Source organism: Myotis yumanensis, unplaced genomic scaffold, assembly GCF_028538775.1.
Source record: "Myotis yumanensis isolate MYYU_CA2020_CCGP unplaced genomic scaffold, mMyoYum1.0.hap1 SCAF_23, whole genome shotgun sequence".
NCBI classification, from domain to species: domain Eukaryota; kingdom Metazoa; phylum Chordata; class Mammalia; order Chiroptera; family Vespertilionidae; genus Myotis; species Myotis yumanensis.
In genome coordinates, this window is record NW_027223774.1 from 12,663,800 (window position 1) to 12,672,312 (window position 8,513).

The 8,513-nt window shown below is 50.6% G+C and overlaps 1 pseudogene; it reads left to right on the forward strand.

The window, feature by feature from the left end:
- Nucleotides 1-909: 909 nt before the first annotated feature.
- Nucleotides 910-3,781, forward strand: LOC138999825 (PRELI domain containing protein 3B pseudogene; annotated as a pseudogene).
- Nucleotides 3,782-8,513: the final 4,732 nt, after the last annotated feature.

An 8,513-nucleotide genomic window follows, 5' to 3' on the forward strand; every position in this document is an offset into this window, starting at 1 on the left:
GGACTGGCCACAGCGGTTTGGGGACAAAGCCAGGCCCTCTGTCAGCCAGATGTCATTGACAACTCAACCAACCTGCTCTCCTAGAAGCTGTGGCTCCCTCGGCCCCCTGCCTCTTCACTCACTGCTCCTTCCCTCCCCTGATGATCTTGGAACTGCAGGGCAATGGAGCTCTGTCCTTCTCAGGAAGCACCACAAGTATTTGCTATGTGCCCTCGATTCACTGCCAGGCACTGTTCTAGACACTAGGGAACAAAGGGGACAGCAAGTGTCCCTGTCCTTAAGAACTGACACCTCACTGAGGAACAGACAATGAACAAGGTAAATAAGTTATACAGAGCACTAGATGACCATGCATGGCATGAAGAAAAATGAGACAGAGAAGGGAAATAGTGCTGGAAGCGAGGGGCATTATCATTTTCAGTACGGTTAACGGGAAGGCTTCACTGAAAAGGTGACACGTGAGTAAAGGCCTGAAGGAGAGGGGGGAGTGAGAATGTGGGTACCTGGGGAAAGAGCACTCCAGGCAGAGGGAACGGCAAGTGACAAGGCCCTGGGGTAGAAAGTGCGTGGAGCAGTGGTCGGCAAACTGCGGCTCGCGAGCCACATGCGGCTCTTTGGCTCCTTGAGTGTGGCTCTTCCACAAAATACCGACTTCTGCGCGTGGGCCACGAAGGTTCAATCACACTGTACGTGCGTGCCCGCACGTGGTATTTTGTGGAAGAGCCACACTCAAGGGGCCAAAGAGCCGCATGTGGCTTGCGAGCCACAGTTTGCCGACCACGGGCCTAGAGTATATGTGGAACAGCAAGAAAGCAAGAGTGGCTGAGCAGAGTGAGCGGGAGGGTGGGGGGGAGGGTGAGATCAGAGAGGAGACAAAGGGGCCCCTATTAATTAGGGTCTTGAGGGCCAATGTGGGACTTTGACTTCTATATCTTGTGAGGTGGAAGCCATGGAGGGTTCTGAGCAGAAGGATGTGAGCTAACTCAGGTTTAATTTTTTTTAATTCTTTATTGTTTAAAGTATTACATATGTCTCCTTTTCCCGCCATCGACCCCTCCCCAGCCTATTTTATATTTTCAAATACATTTTTATTGATTTCAGAGAGAAAGGGAGAGAGAGAGAGACAAAAACATCAGTGATTAGAGAGAACCATTGATCGGCTGCCTCCTGCATGCCCCACACTGGAGATCGAGCCCACAACCAGGAACTGAACTGGGACCTCCTGGTTCATGGGTCGACACTCCACCACTGAGCCATGCCAGATGGGCCTCACTCAGATTTTAACAGGATTCCTCTGGTTGTTGTGTGGGGAACGGGCTGAAGGGGATGGGGGCTAGGAGACTGGAATAAAACGGGAGCCCAGTGAGAGGATGCCCGCAGAAGTCCAGGAAGAAGATGCTGGTGGCTGTGGCGGAAGAGAGGAATGGCTGGACGCTGGGAGAATTTGAAGGCAACATGGTGGCATTTGCTGGCCAACTGGCTGTGGGGAGTGAGAGAGAGACGAAGAAGAATCAGGGATGACTTCTTGGCACATAAAGCTCTTAGGACTGGAGTTTGGTTCCAATTAGGATTAGAAATCAATCAGGTTAAGGCTAAGAGTAAGGATCAGGCCTTAACCACTTTGGCTCAGTGGATAGAACTTTGGCCCACAGACTGAAGGGCCCCAGGTTTGATTTCAGTCAAGGTGCATGCTGGCTGGATCCTCGGCCCTGGTCAGGGCACGTGCGGGAGGAAACCAGTTGATGTGTCTCTCTCACATCGATGTTTCTCTCGGTCTCTCCCTCTCCATTCCATTCTCTCTCTATTAAAACAAACAAACAACAACAACAAAAAAAAACGGAAATATCCTCAGGTGATCATTAACCAAAAAAAAAGGGGGGGGGGGAGATCAGTAGCAATCAGTACCACCAGAATTTGGTTTAGGGTTGAAGAAAGGGTTAAGGTTCCCTGGCCGGCCCTGGCTGGTTTGGCTCAGTGGACAGAGTGCGGGACTGTGAACCAAAGGGTCCCAGGTTAGATTCCAGTCAAGGGCACGTACCTCTGTTGCAGGCTCCTCCCCTGCCCAGGCCCTGGTCAGGGCTCTTGCAGGAGGCAGCTGATCTAGGTGTTTCTCTCACATCGATATTTCTCTCTGTCTTTCTCTCTCTCTCCCACTCTCTCTAAAAAGCAATGGAAAAATATCCTCGGGTGAGAATTAAAAAAAAAAAAAAGATTCCTGGCCAATGTTCCCAATTGTTAGAGCATCGATACCCGGGCTCTTACACACACACACACACACACAGAAGGGTTGGGGGTTTGATTCCCTATCAAGGGCGTACCTGGGTTGCAGGTTTGCTCCCTGGCCCCAGTCAGGGCTCCTGTTGGAAGCAACCAGTCAATGTGTCTCCCTCCCTCCCTCCCTCCCTCCCACTCCCTCTGAAAAAAGCAATGGAGAAAATACCCTCTGGTGAGGATTAACAGCAACAAAAAAGATTGAGGTAGAGATGACAACTGACATTGGTGTTTGGGTTCTGACCGTGGGTAGGGCTCGGGGTATGTAGGATAAGGGTGAAGATTGGGCACAGAGTTAAGACTCTGCTTGTAGCTAGAATCAGTCAAGGCGAGGCTATGGCTGAGACCCTGGCTGTGTGTGGATCTAGGACTGGACTGGAGCTATGTCTGGGGTCAAGGTCAAGGTGCATCTGTGGTCAGAACCAGGGTTAAGGTTTAAGATTGGAGTATATCATGGTCATCAGATTTATAGTTAAGGGCCAGGGTCAGGTCATAAGTTTAGGATTCAGGACCGTGTTGAGGTGCAGAACAAAGTCAGAGCTAGGTTTATAATAGAGACAGGGCTAGGGATATAGCTGAGGTCAGGGTCAGGTTAGGCCACAGGTAGGGTTAAGAGAGGACTGGGGTAGGCTTACCTTTAAGTGCTGACCCAGCTTTTGTCAGAATGTGGGCTGGGGAGGCTGGAGGGTGGGGCAGGGGCCTGTGTGGCCTCTTTGCCTCTTTTTGCCGCCCGGACACTGCACAGGCCCCTGAAGATCCGGACTTTGAAGCACATCGCTGACCACCCGTGGGAAACTGTTACAACAGCTGCAAGGCGGAAACACCCACACCCTCTGAACCCCAGCGTGGTCGGCGTGGATGCACTGGACAGGCATATAGATCCTTCTGGAGAGATGCACCGCAGAGTGGGGACCGGCTTCCATCGTGCAGCAAGATCCAAAACATACGGGCAAGGACAGTCTGTAGCTGATCCTGTAGAGCAGTGGTTCTCAACCTTCTGGCCCTTTCAATACAGTTCCTCATGTTGTGACCCAACCATAAAATTATTTTCGTGGCTACTTCATCACTGTCATGTGGCTACTGTGATGAATCGTCATGTCAATATCTGATAGGCAGGATGGTCTTAGGCGACCCCTGTGAAAGGGTCGTTCGACCGCCAAAGGGGTCGCGACCCACAGGTTGAGAACCGCTGCTGTAGAGGAAAACAATGGAACGCAAATCCACGCATATTTCATTTACAAATATGGGTTCAGTAGGTGAGAGACATACATAAACCACACCCTCCGGAGGCAGAAAAACACTGTTTTGACTCAAGAGGCCGTAATCGCTGTGAAAGGAGTCGGTGTCAGGAGTGATCTCAAAGGGCTGATGGCAAGTGTGATATCTTCAAATGCTAAGGAAGGCCGAGTAGCGAGGGCTGGGCCATCCATCGATTAAATGCTGAGGTTGAAGAACTGGCACCCACCCACCCCCCACCCCCATGGCGGCAGCAGCATTTGTAGAGAAATGATGACACTTGGTACACAGCACCCACTCCCCCAGGTCTCTCCTAGCGGGCATTATATTTATTTGTTATTTTAAAATACCACTGGTCCTAGGGTCGTGGGCGTGGTTGTGGGCGGGGCTAAGGGGCGGGGCTAAGGAGCGCGGGCCTTCAGCTGACTTGCCTTAGCCCTGGGATTGAGGTCTGCGGAGGGAACCTGGGTTCGCACCCCGCCGGTTCGGCTCGCACCGGGGAGGGGTGGGGGGGAGGGTGTGGGCCTCGGAGAGAGGATGTTGGCTCCCTCCAGGGCTGGAGAGAGGATGCCAAGGGGTAATCTTGTAACTAGTCCTGGAAGCGGAAGATCCGGAAAGTATCTAGCCGGCTCCTCGGACTCAGGAAAACACGGGGTGGCAAACATAGTAACAACACCCAGCGGGCAGCCATGAAGCCGATGCAGTAGGCGCCAGCACACACTGTGGAAGGACACACTTACCCCAAGAGGCCGCCCCGGCTGAGCCCCTGGGCTGAGCCTGGCACGTGACATGCGCCATCTCCCTGAATCCTCAAAAGGCCTACGAGGTAGAAACTTACCTTCATTATACAGACAGAGAAAAAGGCACAGAGACGCTCAGTAACCTGTCCCAACTCGCCCAGCGGGTGAGATGTAAGCTGGGAGCTGAAGTCATGCAACCTCCGTCCCCAGCCCATGTGCTGAGCGACTGGGCCTCAGATATTCCCATGAACCCCAGGAGCAGGCACAGGTAACAAGCCACAGACACAGATGCACGCCCTGGCTGGATGATCCCCACGCCCGCCTTGCCAGCTGTGGGACCCTAACCCAGCCCCCCCCCCCCCCCCCAAGACTGGGGCCCGCACCTGAAGCAACAGTGCAGCCCCTGCTGTGTTCAGCTGGCGGAGCTGGAGCCAAATAACCAACCGCAAGCCCTAGCCAGTTTGGCTCAGTGGGTAGAGCATCAATCAGCCTGTGGACTGAAGGGTCCCGGGTTCAATTCTGGTCAAGGCCACATGCCCGGGTTATGGGCTCGACACCCAGTAGGAGGCATGCAGGAGGCAGCCGATTAATGATTCTCTCATCATTGATGTTTCTATCTCTCTCTCCCTCTCTGAAATCAATAATATATCTATCTATCTATCTCTATCTATATCTATCTACCTAGATCAGTGATGGCGAACCTATGATACACGTGTCAGAGGTGACACGCGAACTTATTTTTTTGGTTGATTTTTCTTTGTTAAATGGCATTTAAATATATAAAATAAATATCAAAAATATAAGTCTTTGTTTTACTGTGGTTGCAAATATCAAAAAATTTCTATATGTGACACAGCACCGGAGTTAAGTTAGGGTTTTTCAAAATGCTGACACGCTGAGCTCAAAAGGTTCGCCATCACTGACCTAGATAGAGAGATAGATAGAAAGATAGATAGATAGATAGATAGATAGATAGATAGATAGATGATAGATAAAACGTGGAGACCTCTACAGGACAAACACCCCAGATTCTTCAGAAAATAAAATAAAAATAACCAGCCGCTGGGCCTGAGGTCCCTGGGAAGACCTGGGATGAACTCTAGGGGGTCCTTGACCCCTGAGATCAAAATAAAGGGAGCCCTGGCCTAATGGCTAAGCACAGGGGCTGCAGGGTGCGCCCCTGCTCTGTCACCGACCACCTGTGTGTCACGGGAGAGGCCGTTACCCTCTCAGATCTCACGTCCCATCTGTGTAATGGGATCATCAAGGTCCTCCTCCTTGGGTTGCTGTGAAGACTGCTTTCTGACTGTCAAGTATCAGAGCCGAGCCTGGCCCAGACTACGGGCTCTGCAGGTGCTAGTCGCTATGAGTAGGTGTGAGTCTGCATTCACCTGTTGAGAGGCGTGGCGTGGACCAAACCAGACAGCAGAACTTCCGTGTCCAGTGAACCCCCTGAAATCACACGGAAAATTGCATGTGTTCGTACAGCTTCCATCAGATTCACCAGGGGGCCCCCCAAAGGGTGAGAAAAGAACAAATACAGACAAAGTGATGTCTCTCTCTACAGCCTGGATCTCCTCGGATCACGTCACTCTCTGCCCATAACAGCCCCCCTCCCCGACCCAGGCCTTCCCGTGTCCCAGCTTCATGTTCTGCAGGCTCTAACCCAGCCGTGGGCAAACTACGGCCCGCGGACTGAAGGGTCCCGGGTTCAATTCTGGTCAAGGCCACATGCCCGGGTTATGGGCTCGACACCCAGTAGGAGGCATGCAGGAGGCAGCCGATTAATGATTCTCTCATCATTGATGTTTCTACCTCTTTTGAAATGAATAAAACTAAAAAAAAAAAAAAGACCGTACCCTTTTATGTAATGCTGTTTACTTTGAATTTATATTAGTTCACACAAACACTCCATCCATGCTTTTGTTCCGGCCCTCCGGTCCAGTTTAAGAACCCATTGTGGCCCTCGAGTCAAAAAGTTTGCCCACCCCTGCTCTAACCTGAACTCCAGGACCTGGGCTCAGTCTCACTTGCCCCCCTTGCTCCGCACCCCCACCCCCAGCTTTCTCTTTGCTCATAAAACACACCACATTTGGTCTTGCCTCGGGACTTTTTTTTTTTGTACAACAAAAGAAACTTTATCTAAAAATACTTTACAGCCCTGACCGGTTTGGCTCAGTGGATAGAGCGTCAGCCTGTGGACTCAAGGGTCCCAGGTTCGATTCCGGTCAAGGGCATGTACCTTGGTTGCGGGCGCATATCCACTGGGGAGTGTGCAGGAGGCAGCTGAATCGATGTTTCTCTCTCATCGATGTTTCTAACTCTCTATCCCTCTCCTTTCCTCTCTGTAAAAAATCAATAAAACATATTTAAAAAAAAAATACTTTACAGACCTGGGTGCTTGCGAAAGCTCTTCAGTTAACTGTGTATATAAATGGAAAAAAAAATGAATAAATAACATTAGTATAACAGACCTAAACAAGAACACACTGGCAAAACAACTGGACTTCAAATGGAAACAAATCTTCAAGCTCTGCCATTCTCCCTAGGAATGTTTACCTTCTGTTTTTCTTACTCTTTACCAGTGAGAAAGATTACATACTATGAATACAAAGTTTCTTGTGTTAATGACACACTTTTTAAATCGCCAACACAGATCTCTGTTTACCTTCCACACTGAGGCACAGGGGCCTTTTACACTGGCTGTTCCCCTTCTTTCCAACTCAAAACATCCCTGAGCCGGGGGTGTTCTCCAGCATCCTACCTACAAGAGCCACACAGCCCGCCCCAGCCCACCCTGGAGCCTCTTCACCGCACACTCTGTTTTTAGAGTCTTCACGGCAACATGATTCATTCATTCATTTCAACATGTCTACGCCGAGTGTATTGCCAGGTGCTGTTCTAGGCACAGACACAGCAGCAAACCAAGTCCCTGCCGTCACACGCTAACCTCATAACCATTTCTTTGCTGGTGTATTGTGCTTCCCCCCTCAACCCCACTCCCAACTAACAGGTTTGCTCCCAGAAAGCAAGAAGCATTTCTGTCACATTCTGATCTGCATGTTGGAAATGGCACTCTGCTGTGTACCATTTAAAGCCGGTCCAGCGGCCCACAGGGTCCTGCACTATCTCTCACCTCCTCGCACCCTCCCTCTCAGCCTACCTAAGCCACCGTGTCCCTTCAACACACCAGGCACACTCTGACCTTGGAGCCTTTACACTGGCTATTATTTCCTCTGTCTGGGACACGCTTCCCCCACATGTCGATAAGGCTCCCTCTCTCTTCTCCTTTAAGATTCTTCCCAAGTGCCGCCTCCTCCAGGAGGCCTTCCCTGACCACTCTCCATCTCCCTACCGCCTTTATTTTTTTTTTCTCTTCAGCACATAGACCTACCTGACATATTATATTTCAGTTGTCTATCGTATTTGCCATCTGTCTAGAATTCCAGCTCCATAAGAGCAGGGATTTTTGTATGTTTTGTGCATCACTGTATCTTCAGCACCTAGAACAGGGCCAGACACACGTTAACTATTCAGCAAGTCTTTGCCAAATGAATGAGCAAATATTCTTCCGCCTCTCTGTGCCCCACAGTCCCCGTCCCTCGGCCTAGCACCCTTCAGTAAATCTTTGGTGAGGAAATGAAATTAAAAGTACTGGCTAAAGCTCACTATGTACCTATTCTAATGACTTTACCTGCATTGTCAGCTGTCATCCTCAAAGCAGCCCCAACGTGCCCTAGCCGGTTTGGCTCAGTGGATAGAGCGTCAGACCTGCGGACTGAAGGGTCCCAGGTTTGGTTCCCATCAAGGGCACATGCCCAGGTTGTAGGCTCGATCCCCAGTAGAGGGCATGCAGGAGGCAGCCAATCAATGATTCTCTCTCATCATTGATGTTTTTCTCTCTCCCTCTCCCTTCCTCTCTGAAATCAATAAAAATATATTTAAAAAAAAAACAAAAAAAAACCACAGCCCCATCTCAGGAGGTCTGCAATGTTCTCTCTTTTTGTGAAAAGGAGGAAACAGGAGCCCAGAGAGGTGATGTCACTTGCTCAGAGCCACACAGCCGAGAGTGGCAGTGCTGAGGCTGTACCCAGGCCCTCTGGCTGCAGCGGCCACACCCCCAACCACCATGCTAAGTATCACATGATTCTTGTTTTCTGGCTTCCGTCTCTGTCCCCCTCGCCTGGAACCTGCCTCCTTCCATCACGGCCGATGTGCGTGTCCCTCTTCTCTCTCTGCAGACCTGAATTTGCATCCAGGCTAACT